Source organism: Antechinus flavipes, chromosome 2 (assembly GCF_016432865.1).
Source record: "Antechinus flavipes isolate AdamAnt ecotype Samford, QLD, Australia chromosome 2, AdamAnt_v2, whole genome shotgun sequence".
NCBI classification, from domain to species: Eukaryota; Metazoa; Chordata; class Mammalia; order Dasyuromorphia; family Dasyuridae; genus Antechinus; species Antechinus flavipes.
Window position 1 is genome coordinate 131,841,027 of NC_067399.1, and position 13,421 is coordinate 131,854,447.

The window sequence follows — 13,421 nt, forward strand, 5'->3', positions numbered from 1 at the left end:
GACATGTATACATATATTGTATTTAGCATATACTTCAACATATTTAACATGTATAGGTCTACTTGCAATCGGGGAGGGGATGGGGGAAGGAGAGAAAAAATTGAAACAAAAAGTTTTGCAAATGTCAATGCTGAAAAATCACTCATGCATATATCTTGTAAATAAAAAGCTATAAATAAAAAAAATTGTCACATAAAAGCAAAAAGCATTAACAAAACTTAAAAAAAAAAACTTTTAAATGTAGCATCTGAAAGATGCTCACATACTCTTAAAACTTGGGAAATTCTCAAACATGAGTAGATGACAGACCTGACTTTAGATAAATAGATTTTATTATAGGAGGCAAAGAAAGCAAAGGAGAAGGGTTGGATCAGGGGCTATGATGTTTTCTCTTAATTTCAAAATGAGATTGCTTAGCCTTCTTTTCTGGTAATATAGCCATAGCAAAGGAGAAAAACTTTTAATTTCTCTTCAGCTTATCCTCCATAATTCATTTGCAGAGGTCATGTCCATGAGAAGCCCAGTAAGATCCTCCTGAATCCCTTTTTCTGAAGTGTTAAATTACCTTGACAAGACTAGATCTTTCATACAGTATAAACTTGTCTGACCCTAAATATTCCACGTTAATGATGATTGATTTATTCATGAACAGTTCAGACACTTGGGCTATACCCTTGTAATTGGCCTCTAAATTGAAGGCAAACAGATCAACAGAACTGGAGCTAAAACTGTGAAGCCTGACACAGACACACCAATTCAGATGTTCAGAGGAAGTCTATGTAGCAAAATGATTCCACTAAGAAATCATGAGGTCACAGAAAGGCAGTAAAGTAACATTGAGTTCTTGGGAATACGCTATAGTAAGTTGAGGCCCCATCATTGTCAGAATCTCCAAGAGTTCCTAGCCCAATTGATCCTAATGTAATACCATTAGTTTATGATGTTTAGGTCAACATGCAAAAAATAAAGAGATTTTGATTTATTTTTTTTTCTTTAAGGAGGGAGCTCAGGGCAGACACCTTATTTCTTACTTGGCTACTCACTTTGACTTAACCAGAAACTAATCTTCTCAAAGGTCTCTGAAACTCACATCTCAGTACCTCTTGCCCCTTGGGTCCTTCTCTCTGTGATTGGGGAAGGTGGAGGGTGGACATTGGACAGCTCCACTAGATACTCTATTTAAGGGAAAGAGACCAGAACAGATATCTTATTAAGCTCACGTGACAGAAGCCCTTCCTCCCTTCTATTCTCCACTCCTCCCACTTTTTAGCTTCTTGTCATATGGTATTTTTCCTCTTCCCTCCCCTTCCCTCTTTAGATTGTGAGCTCCTTAAGGGAAGGGATTGTCTTCTGCCTTATTTTGTACCCCCAGCGATTCGCACATACCTGACAAGTACATACTATAGTATCTATTTAAATGTTTCTTACCTTTTTTTGTTAATGTAAAAGGATATAAGTCCTTTAAAACAGTGTAGTACAGTGAAAAGTGCATTCATTTTAGAGTAAGCATTTGAGTTCAGATACTGCCTCTGACAGTGACTTTCTATGTAATCTTATGTAATTTCACTGAGCCTTTGCTTCCTCATCTATAAAATGAGTGGATTGAGGGGATAAAAAAAGCAAAATGCAGACAAAAATAAAATTTAAAAATAAGACTAGATGGTTTCTCAAGTCCATTTTAGTTCTAGATCTATGATATTTTGTTCTTTTTGTCACATTAAAGCCTGATCTATCTTGTTAACCTGAGTGTTTATAGGGGAGATAAAGACCATTTTCTTTTGTGGTAGAGAAATAGGCACAAGTCAAGTTCTCATGTTCCCTATAGAAATCCTGAGTAGAGACATAACAGTCTAAATTATATCCTCAGTGGAAACCCTAGTTAGGGACTCAAATAAAAAAGAGATACTCATTGAGAAGCCCCCAGAATTTAACTCAATCTCAAGAAATCCAGAGCTTCAGTTCTGGGGCATAAGTTATACAACAAACTATTTGAGTCTCTATGAATAAAGAATTCTTTATTATGAGTAAAGAACCATTATTTTCCTTCCGCTGATTTAGCAACACTGAAGGATTTCTAGTATAGATGATTGTATTTGCATATATATGTGTATGTGTGTGTATATATATATATATATACACTGTTAACACCCCCATGGAGTATTTTCCTCAATATATACTATGTAGGTTGGATGGGGGGAAGGTCAGTACTACTCTTGGGGCAATATCTGTGAAGTGGTATTTCTAATATATTCATAAGTCCCCATCAATGTGCTTCCCATTAATAATCAGCCAGGCAGGGCAAAAGAAATACAATTAGTGCCATATCTCTTCCCCATAGCTCCTGCAAATACATCTAGAAAACATACCAGATAGAATCCTGTTTAGGAAAGATAAGGGGGAAAAGCACACTGAGATGGGTTTTTTTTTGGCTATTTAAAATTTTTTTAACTTTTTTAAACAAAAGGAGAAAAGAAAAAAATTGCCACATACACAGCATACCATAAGAAAGAATTCAATATAAAATAAATTTCTATTTCAAGAAAACCTGTATAATATTACACATAATTTTCAAAGCTGCCTGGCTTTTTCTTCCTTATTTTCTTTTATTTTTTGTTGTGCACTTTTTATTTTATTTTTTCCTTTCCTCATCCTACTACCCTAAAGGTGGCCACAATTAAGTATGATTAAGTATACATGCACACATATAAATATCTGTAAATAAACACATATATGTAAGACATACTATGCTTATTTCTTATCATCTGTTTCTCTGAAGGTGGTTTGCATCTTCATAAGTTCAAATTTTCCATGTTTTTTCTAAATCAAGCTCATCATTTCCTATACCACAGAAATATTCTAACCTGATCACATCCTGTCTGAGAGATTGTCTATGAATTTTTTCCCCACAGTAAGATATTTTGCCAACTTAGGTCAGCATAGAAAGATAGGTCTGCAGACACTGGGGACACAGCATTCTAGCACAGGAAGAAGTTGGACACCATAGCAAGAAGTTCCAGATTCAGAGAAAAGGGGTAGGATGCAAGAACAGGTGCATCCTACATGAAACATGAAAATAATCTTTTAAAAAAAATTATAGTTTTTTATTTACAAAACATGTACATGGGTAATTTTTTCCAACTTTTCCTCTCCTTTCCCCCACCCCCCTCTCCTAGATGGCAGGCAGTCCAATACATGTTAAATCTGTTAAAGAATATGTTAAATACAATATATGTATACATATTTATATAGTTATCTTGCTGCACAAGAAAAATCAGATTTATAAAGAATGTAAAAATAACCTAAGAAGGAAAATTAAAATGCAAGCAAACAATAACAGATAGAGTGGAAATGCTATGTTGTGTTCCACACTCATTTCCCATAGTTCTTTCACTGGGTGTAGCTGGTTCTCTTCATTACTTAACAATTGGAACTGAATTGGATCATCTCATTGTTGAAGAGACAACAGATTTAATCATCATATGGTATTGTTGTTGAAGTATATAATGATCTCCTGGTCCTGCTCTTTTCATTCAGCATCAGTTCATGTAAATCTCTCCAGCCCTTTCTGAAATCATCTTGTTGGTCATTTCTTACAGAACAATAATATTCCATAACATCCATATACCACAATTCAGCCATTCTCCAATTGATGGGCATCCACTCAATTTCCAGTTTCTAGCCACTACAAAAAGGGCTGCCACAAACATTTTTGCACATATGGGTCTCTTTCCCTTTTTAAAGATTTCTTTGGGGTATAAGCCCAGTAGTAACACTGCTGGATCAAAGAGTATGCAGTTTGATAACTTTTTGAGAATAGTTCCAAATTGCTCTCCAGAATGGTTAGATACATTCACAATTCCACCAACAATATGAAAATAATCTAACCATAACGAGCTATTATAGTGATGTTGGTGGGGACATTCAAGACTTAAAACTACAAAAAGAAAAGACTCCAAAACATCTATAAATAAAGCCTCAAAGAAAAACACAAGGTAGGCACAAATTCAACTAGATTTTCTGAAAGAGATAAAGCTAAAATTGTGTGTGTGTGTGTGTGTGTGTGTGTGTGTGTGTGTGTGTATTTTTTAAGAGACAAAAATGTTTTTACAAATAAAGTTAGAGCACTAGAGGAAATATTATAGAAGAAATGAGAGCTATGGAAGAAAGAATTGGAAATGGAATGAATCTCTTAGTATAAGAGGAACAAACTTTATCTAGGCAATAAACTCCCTGAAAATTAGAATGGTTCGTAAAAACTAATGCTTTCATGAAACAAGAAATATTAAAACTAAGTAAAAAGACTGAAAAAAATAAAAGAAAATGAACTCATGATGAAACATACTACCTTCCACTTGAAAACAAAGGAATCAGAGGACAGATTAAGACTTTAGTCTGGATGTATATCTACATCTATCAAAAAGAAGGAGAGAGATATCATCAATGTGGAAATATGTTTGTGTTTATATATGTTTGTAAAAGAGGCTTCAAATTTTTTTTTAATCTCAAATGGAGAGGAATAAGGGAGAGAAAGTGGATTTTTACTAATTAAAGAAAATAAAATTTTTGTGGAAATATATAGAGAGCAATTGTATATGTTTAATATATTGGATCACTTGCCAACTGGAGGGAGTGGGGAGAAGGGAGGGAAAATTTAGAATAGAGGGTCTTGTAGGGGTGAATGTCAAAAATTATCCATGTATATATTTTGAAAATAAAAAGCTATAATTTAAAAAAAGGAAAGAAAATTTATTAAATGATATAGTAAGATCAGCACAAAACATCTCTCCAAAAAGTAGAGTGAACTTTCCCATAAATAAGGGAAAGAGGCAACTAAGTGGTGCAGTAAAAATAGCACTGGGTTTAGAATTAGGAAATGAGTCTTTCTGAGTTCAAATCTGACCTCAAAGACTTATTAGCAGTGTGACTCTAAGCAAGTCACTTAATTATTTGCCTCAGTTTCCTCATTTGTAAAATGATCTGGAAATGGCAAATCACTCTAGTATCTTTGTCAAGAATATCACAAATTGAAAATGGGGTCACAAAGAGTCACACACAACTAAATATTTGACAGGCACTGTGCTAAGTGCTTTACAAATATCCCATTTTATTCTTCACAATAATCTTCAGCTTTGAAGCTCTGAGCTTCAGTGAGCAAGGCAGTGAACCAGATACCTGCAATAATCCAGCAGCAATATGGTGAATTCCAGGAATGGAGGTACACTAGGGAGAAAGGTAAGAAAGGATAAACCAGCCTAGGTTAGAAACAGACTCCCATGCAGAACAGTAGTGGAATCTGATAAGTGGCTGCTGCACTTCCAATCTGGCTGAGTCACAGGTTTTTGTTGTTTTGTTTTTAGCTCAACAAGAGTTTGGCTGGGATAGGGGGTAGGGAAGGATAGTGGGATATTCAGGAAAATACAGGTTTAGAAACTCCTAGTTAAATTTATTCTTCTTGCCTGGCATATTGGCATCAAATAGGAATGAAAGGACCTCTAGTGGTCAAGATCAGAAGACCAGTAACTTAATAGTCTTATCTAATTGGCAAATGTTTTGCTCTTCTGATTGAATTTTAGTATCCGCCATGTTTCCTTCTTATAAAGACTAATATGAGTAAGCGCTGTGAGTCAGAAGAAATATGTTCCTTTGAAAGGGAAATGTGGGGCCAGATAAGGTGTAGGAGAAGACTTGAAGTATATCAGTGACACTCCCATACCTCAGGTCTTTCAGAACACTTTAGTGTTTCAGAAATACCAGGGGATTTTAGTGTTTCAGACCTTCCACAGTTTTTGGAATTTCATCAAGGCTACTTAAATGAATTATTTTAGTGAAGAGTTTTGCAAAGTTTAATCAATCAGTCAATCAATACGCATTTAAGTTATGAATATATTCCACACACTGGGTGGGTGAGTGGATGGTGAAAATACAAAGAATGAAAAACATGCCTCCTTGCAAAAGCTTAGGGTACAACAAATAGATATCTAAATACAACATAAATATAAAATGATTAAATACAAATAAAATCAAAGCAGTTAAATACAAAGTAGTTTGGGGAAGCCCTATACTTTAGGAGGAGTCTGGAATGGCTTGGGACTTAAGATAATTCTTAAAAAAGGAAAAAAGGACTCTGTGACAGACGTAAAGAGGAAATAAAGCGCAAAGGCATAGATCCTTGGGCAGAAAGTGTTATGTGTGAAGAATAGAGAGAAGACCAAGTTGATTGTAATGTCAAATATGTATGTGTGTGGGGTAAAGTTTTTTGAAGTTGGAGATAGGTTGTGAAGGACTTTAAAAGCCCAAACAAATGAGTTTTTTATTTTTTATTTTATCCTAAAAAAATTAGCCATTGTAATTGATTGAGAAATATGGTTAGAGGTATTCTTAAGGAAAATCATTTTGATAGTGAAGGATATCCTAGAGTGAGAAAAGACAGGAAGGAGGCAAGGAGACTAATCAGGAGACTAATTAAGAGGCAATGAAGATATGAGAGTTAAAAGAAAGTAACAGATGCGAGGAATGTGAGATGTATGAATGGTAAGATTTGGCAACAGACTGAATATGTGGAGTGAGACAGAAGAGTCTAAGATACTGAGGTTATACACACTTGGGAGACTAGCAGGGTGGTGATATCTTCTACAGGAATAAATAGATTTTGGAAGAGAAGAGTATGAGGAAAGATAAGGAGTTCCTATTTGGAGAAGTTGAGTTTGACATATCTCCAGGACATACAGTTTAAAATATTTTATAAGCAATTGTCTACATGGAACAGAAATTCAGGGGCAAGAATAGAGCTAGATATGTATTGAGATAGATAAATAGAGGAAAATAGATGGTACAATAGATACAGCAGGAGTCAGGAGAATCTGAATTCAAATCCAGCCTCAGACTTAACACTTACTAGCTATGTGACCTGAGTAAGTCATTTAACCCCAAATGCTTTTCAAAAAAAAAAAAAAAAAAGATTGCATAGATTTGGATAGTTCAATCAATGGGAGCTAACAAGGTGGCAAAGAGAGAGTTAATAAGGGAAAAGAATAGGACTTGGGAAAACATTCAGGGCATGGTGTAGTCAGCAAAAGAGACTGAAAAGGAAAGGCCAGACAGAAGGAGAAGAACCAGGACAGGATAATATCACAAAAATCTAAGAAGAGAATGTATTTGGGAAGAGGGTAGATCGAAGTGTCAAATGCAGTAGAGAAGTCAAGAAGGATGAGGACTAAGAAAAGACCATCAGATAGGATAATTAAGAATGGTTATTTAGAATTTCTATAACATACTCTTAATAACTTTAGCTCATATTTGTGTTTCCACACAAATGTTTTCCACACCCTTTGAGGTCGGTAACATGAGTTATTAAGCCCTTTTATAGATGAAGAAATCGATATTTATATAAATGGTGGGACTTAAATAGTGTCAGAATTCAAACTTGAATTCTGAAAACTTGAAACAAGAAAAAACTTGAAACTAAGTTTTTATAACTGTCAAATTTCGTGCTTTTGCCACTACATCAATTCAATTCAACACTAAATTCAGTTTAACACTCAATATGTGAAAAGGTACTGTGCTAGAAATTGGGAAGATTAGCATAAACATCTTCCTGCCCTAGCCTGGAATGATTTTTCTGAGGGATAGCCCTATGATTGCTATATTGCATATCTGTAATTTGAATCTTAATTAGTTGAGAGAATACTGAGGTAAAACACTGTATGAGCCAAAACATTGTACATTAATAGAGAAGGGATTTCTTTTTAAAAAATATCTTTTTATTTGCATATGTACTGGAAGTGTAGGAATAATATTAAGAACTAGTTTCCCTTATGTCTATAGTTCTGAGAGGAACTAGTAGCCAGTCAGTTTATATTTGCCTCTCATGATCTTTTCTCTTTAGGTACTTTTTTGGTGTACTTTAACAGTCTAAAGAAATCTCTTCTTACCACAAGAACATTGTACACAGCAACAACAAAATTATGTGACAATCAATTCTGACAGATGTGGCTCTTTTCAACAATGAGGCGATTCCAATAGACTTGTGATGAAGAGAGCCATCTGCATCCAGAAAGGGGACTGAATATGGATCACAGCATAGATTTTCACTTTTTTTTGTTGTAGTTTGCTTGCTTTTTGTTTTCTTTTTCAGTTTTTTCCTTTTTTGATCTGATTTTTCTTGTGCAACATGATAATTGTGGAAATATATATAGAGAAGAATTGCACATGTTTAACATATATTGGATTAGTTGCTGTCTAGGGGAAGGCTTTGGGAGAAAGGAGGGAAACAAAATTTGGAACACAAGGTTTTGAAAGGGTGAATGTTGAAAACTCTGCATATATTTTGAAAATAAAATGTTGCTGAGAGCAGATTTCTCCTTGAGAGTGATTTTCTCTACTGGTTTGAGGTGAGATTTTATCTCTTCTTTGGTCTATTCTAGTCTTTTTAACTTTCTTACTTCTATTTACTGTTTGGATAAGTGTGTTTGTATAGTCATATTATTTGTGATAGTTTTTTTTTATGTAACCAGCATTTGGTGGGAAGGAGATAAGCTGCAGAATGTAAACTAAATATTAATTTTCCTTTGAGAGCAATCAACAAAAGCATTTATTCTGGATCCCCAAATAATATATACCTTAGACTATGAAAATTTGAAGTATGCTGGATAGATGTAATTCTAATGTACTTCTTGGAAATAGAAGAAAGAAGAAACAATCTCTCAGCCATGGACTACCAATATGGACTCCTCATAAAGGTAGAAATTGCTTCTTCTTTTTTTTTTTCTTGGAGAGGAGTGGGCCAGATCCACTGGATCAGATATTTTATCAATGACACATATAAGTCGGCTACATCTTTACAATTACATATTTCAATGACATATATTTACGTAAAAGTTAAAATAGTTCTTGCCTTCAAGGAGGCTACTTAATAATTGGGAAAAGAAGAACTAAAGATCAGTAGATGGGTTCTGCATGGTGGAATATATCTGTTGTCTCTCCTATGGGAAAAGTTGGTAGATCACTTAAACTTAGGAGTTCTGAGTTTCTGTAAGGCCAAAAGCAACTAGATGTGTGTATAACTTCTGACATTGGTATGGTGAATCCTAGGAAGTAGAAGTCCACTAGGTTTCCTAAGGAGCGATAACTGTCGGTCAGTAAAACAAAGACAGTTAAAGCTTTTGTGTCAATAAGTATTGGGATTGGGCCCATGCATGGCTGCTACATTTCCAGTCTTGGGGGAATAAGAAGATTCAATATGAAAACAAAACCAAACCAAAAACTATGCAGGATGAAAAGTAACTTAGATAGGGAGGATTCCTTGAGAGTTTGGTCCTTGATTAGTAACAGAAGATAGGGATTCCAAGAGTAGAAGTGAAGAAGGAAAACCGTCCAGGCATGTGATGGAACATCATGTGTGAAGAACAGCAATGAGACTGGAATGAGAAGTTTCAAAGAACTTCATTTGACAAAGTGAATTTATATTTGGTCCTGGATGCTTTGGGATGCATTGGAGTTTACTGAGTAGAATGGGAACCTGGTCAATTTATGCTTAAGGAAAATCACTTTAATAGGTAAGTGTCTAATGTATTAGAGTGAAGGAAAAAAGAGGCAGGGAGTTCAATTAGAAGGCTATTGCACTGGTTCACATAAGAGAAGATAAGGACATGGATAAGATAGATGGTTTTGTAAAGCTAACCAGAACATTACAGTTTTGTGTGTGGAGAAAAGGGTAGATATATGAGATATTGTTATGGGCCAGAACTTGAAACAAGGTGCTAAGTCACTGGAATTAATAGAGACAATGCACTTGGTTCACACTTTTAGAGTTCACACCTTTAAAAGATCATATATAAGGAGCTCCCACAAGCCAACTAGAGACTCTCGGAGATTCACAAGTCAGGATTCAGTCCAGGAGCTCCCATAAGCCCAGAGAAAACCCACAAGACCACTCTCTCAGAGGTGGAGTCAGATTCATTCCAACTTCTACCTGTGTGCTGGCTGGAGGTTTTGGATTCGGAGGGATGAAAGGCTGAAGCTGGCAGAGACAAAAGACTAGCAGCAAGAGCTCTTGGAACCAAGGAGACAGATAGGTTTCTAAGAAAGCTAACTGGGCTATTTTGAAGGAGAAAATAAAGGATTTGGACTTTAACAGCTGGCTGCATTTGAGGTGATTATTACCCTGAACTGAAACTAAGGCTATGTCAGTTTCTAAATCTGACTGAATATGAGGGGTGATTGAGAATAAGGAGTCAAGGATGATGTTGAGGTTGTAAATCTGGGTGACTAGAAGAAGGATGAAATAGAATTATGGGAGTTAGGAAGAGAGCTGGGTTTTGTGAGAAAGATGGACGTATTGAGTTACCTATGGGAGATCTTAGGTAGTTAATATTATGGCATTGCAGCTCTGGAGGCAGACCACGCTGAATAAATAGATCTGACGATCATGTGCATAAAAATGGTAATGGAACCCAGAAGTTGAGATCATCGAGTGAAAGAGTAAATAGAGAAAAGAATCCCAGACAGAGCTTAAGAAACACCTACAGTTAGTGGATATGATATGGATGAGGTTTCAGTAAAAGACTAAGAATAGTCAGACAGGAGGGGAACCAAGAGAGAACAGTTACAAAAAAACAAAGAGGAGAGGGCAATTGATAATTATGATTAATAGTGTCAAATTGCAGACTGGTTAAAAGAGATGAGGATTAATAAGAGGCCATTAGATTTAGCAATTAAGAAATCATTGACAACTTTAAAGAGAGTAATTTCAGTTGAATAAAAAGATTAGATATTAAACTGAGAGGATCTGGAAAACAATGAAAGGAAAAGAAGATACTAATTGTAAATTTTTCCAAGGAATTTAGATGAAAAGAAAGGAAAGATAGTGGACAATATTTGATAGATATGGTGGGATTTATTTAGAGTTTTTAGTCAGGGAGGACACTTGTATTTGTTCATATGCAATGAGAAAGGAGTCATTAGATTGAGATGGAAAAGAAGAGAGTGGGGATGATGATGAGTACAATTTGCTAGGAGGACAAGAGGGGACACTATTACAGAGTAATTCTAGAGAATTTGGCTATAACAAACAGAAGAGTCAGCTTGTCATCAGAGACAGCAATGAGAAGGAAATAGGGGGAGTAAGGTCTAAAAGATGGGAGATGAGGTGAGCAGAAGAGGGAACTCTTGGCATATGATCTCATTTTTATTTGTTTGTTTTGATGAAATATAAAGCAAAGCCATCAGGAGAAAACAGAGCTGGGGGCTTGAGGAGAGAACAGTTTAGAACAATTGTAGTGGAAGTGCAATGAGGAGCAAGGAATAATCCAACCATTCCATATGACCAGTTAGAGGTATGTGTAAAAGTACAACTATTACTGGAAATGGTAATCAGAATTACACTATTGTTAGGTGTGAGCCATGTCTCAGTGAGTGCCTGATGGTGAAAAGTGCCAGATAGAAAATAATATGTCAGAAAATTTATTAATTAGAAATGTTTCCTAAAGGGCACAGTAGAAGACATGAAAAGATCTAGAGTGGGACATGGGAATAAGGTAGAGTTGAAATAATTGAAGATAACAAATGGGATAGCTAAGGCTAATGAAATTTGATTTTGGGTAGCAGAGATTCAGAGTCACAGGTGTGGTTATACTAGTAGGAAGAGGATTAATGAGTAAGCAATTGTTTAGTTAAGTACTTAATATGTTCCAGGCACAATGCTACTTGTTAAGAATAATGAAAAAGCGATGTTACAGAAGCAAAGGAATAAGTGGTCAACTGTCAAAGAGGAGGATGAAGAAAAAACATGGAAGTTAGTAGTTGAGATAGTTGGTGATCTTTGAAAGAACAGTTTCAGTAGATTAGTGGGGATAGAATACAAGGTGTTGATAAATAGTTAGTAATAAAGTGAAGATCTAGAATTTTAGCAAAAAACAAACAAAGCAAACAAACAAACAAACAAACAAAACCAAACAAATCAAAAAACAAACAAAAAAAGAAGGGAACTAAAAAAAAAGCCCTCTTCTGGGGATGGGAAGGTCAAGTGAAGATTTTCTAAGGATTGGAGAGTTATGATCATGTCTGTAGGCAATAGGGAATGAGAAAGTAGAGAGAAACTGAAAATGAAAGAGAGAGAATAATGAATGGAACAGTTAGGTTTTATAGTGGATAGAATATTGGACCTGGAGTCAGGAAGACTCAAGTTCAAATCCATCCTTAGATATTTACTGGCCTCATGACTCTGGGTAAATCACTTGCCTCAGTTTCCTCTACTGTCAAACAGGAATGATAGTATTATCCTCTCAGATTTGTTGTGAAAATGAAATCACATAAAATTTGCAAACTTTGAATCAAAATATAAATATTAGTTATAAGCTACTAATACGAATAAGCAAAATCCTTAAGGAGATAATCCCCACAAAATCCAATTTCTTATAGTAGATTGCAAGGTCAGTTTGAGTCAACAGTGTGATGTGGCAGTCAGAGATGCTAAGGTACTTTTAAAAAGCATTAATAGTAATATTTAATCTAGAACAAGAAAGGAAATACTTCTGTTATATGTTGGTTGGTCAGATCATGTCTGGAGTATTATGTTCTGTTCTTGGCTGTACATTTTAGGTAAAATGTTGACTAGCTGGAACATGTCAAAAAAAAAAAAAAAAAAAGATAGGATGATATTAGAACTTGAAGCCATTCCATATAAGAATTGGGTGGAAGACTTGAGTTTCTTAGTTGGAAAAGAGAAAACTAAGAATTGTTTTACTTGATTCTGGAAGGCAAAACTAGAAAAAAATGAAATTGTAGAGAAACATAATTCAACATGATATAAGAAATAATTTTCTGTTAATTAAAGGTAGAGTAAATGAAATGAACTTAGAGGTAGCAAGGTCTTCAAGCTAAGGTTAGATAGAATTTCATGCAATAACTTACATCCCATAATGGTAAGTTAATATGACTACCATCTTCATAATTACTATTTATATTAGTGTTTTTTAATAATATCCTGAAATCTGTTTATTGGGAAGTATTGAAAATTCCTTGATATGCCCTGAAATACCTTTCAGTTTCAAGATTTTATGATTTTATTTGGTTTTTATAATTATAAGTTAGTAGGGAGTTGAGTGGTAATTATTTGTTCAGACTGTTGTAGGTATAATGCAATCTTAGTATAGAGAGAATGGTTGTTGATTTCGTCAATATTGACTCACAAGCAATTTTTAAAGTTGATATATCAGTGTCAAGGCTCAAAATAAATATTTCACAGAACCCAATATCAATAAAGATAATTTCAATAAAATGTAAAAATGCAGCAATTGTTAAGTTAATAAACTAGTGTATAGAGCACTGAACCTAAAGTCAGAAAGTCCTGAGTATACACACTAGTTTTGCATCAAAGGGAAAATTATTTACCCTCGCTGGGCCTGTTTTCTCACCTGTAAAAT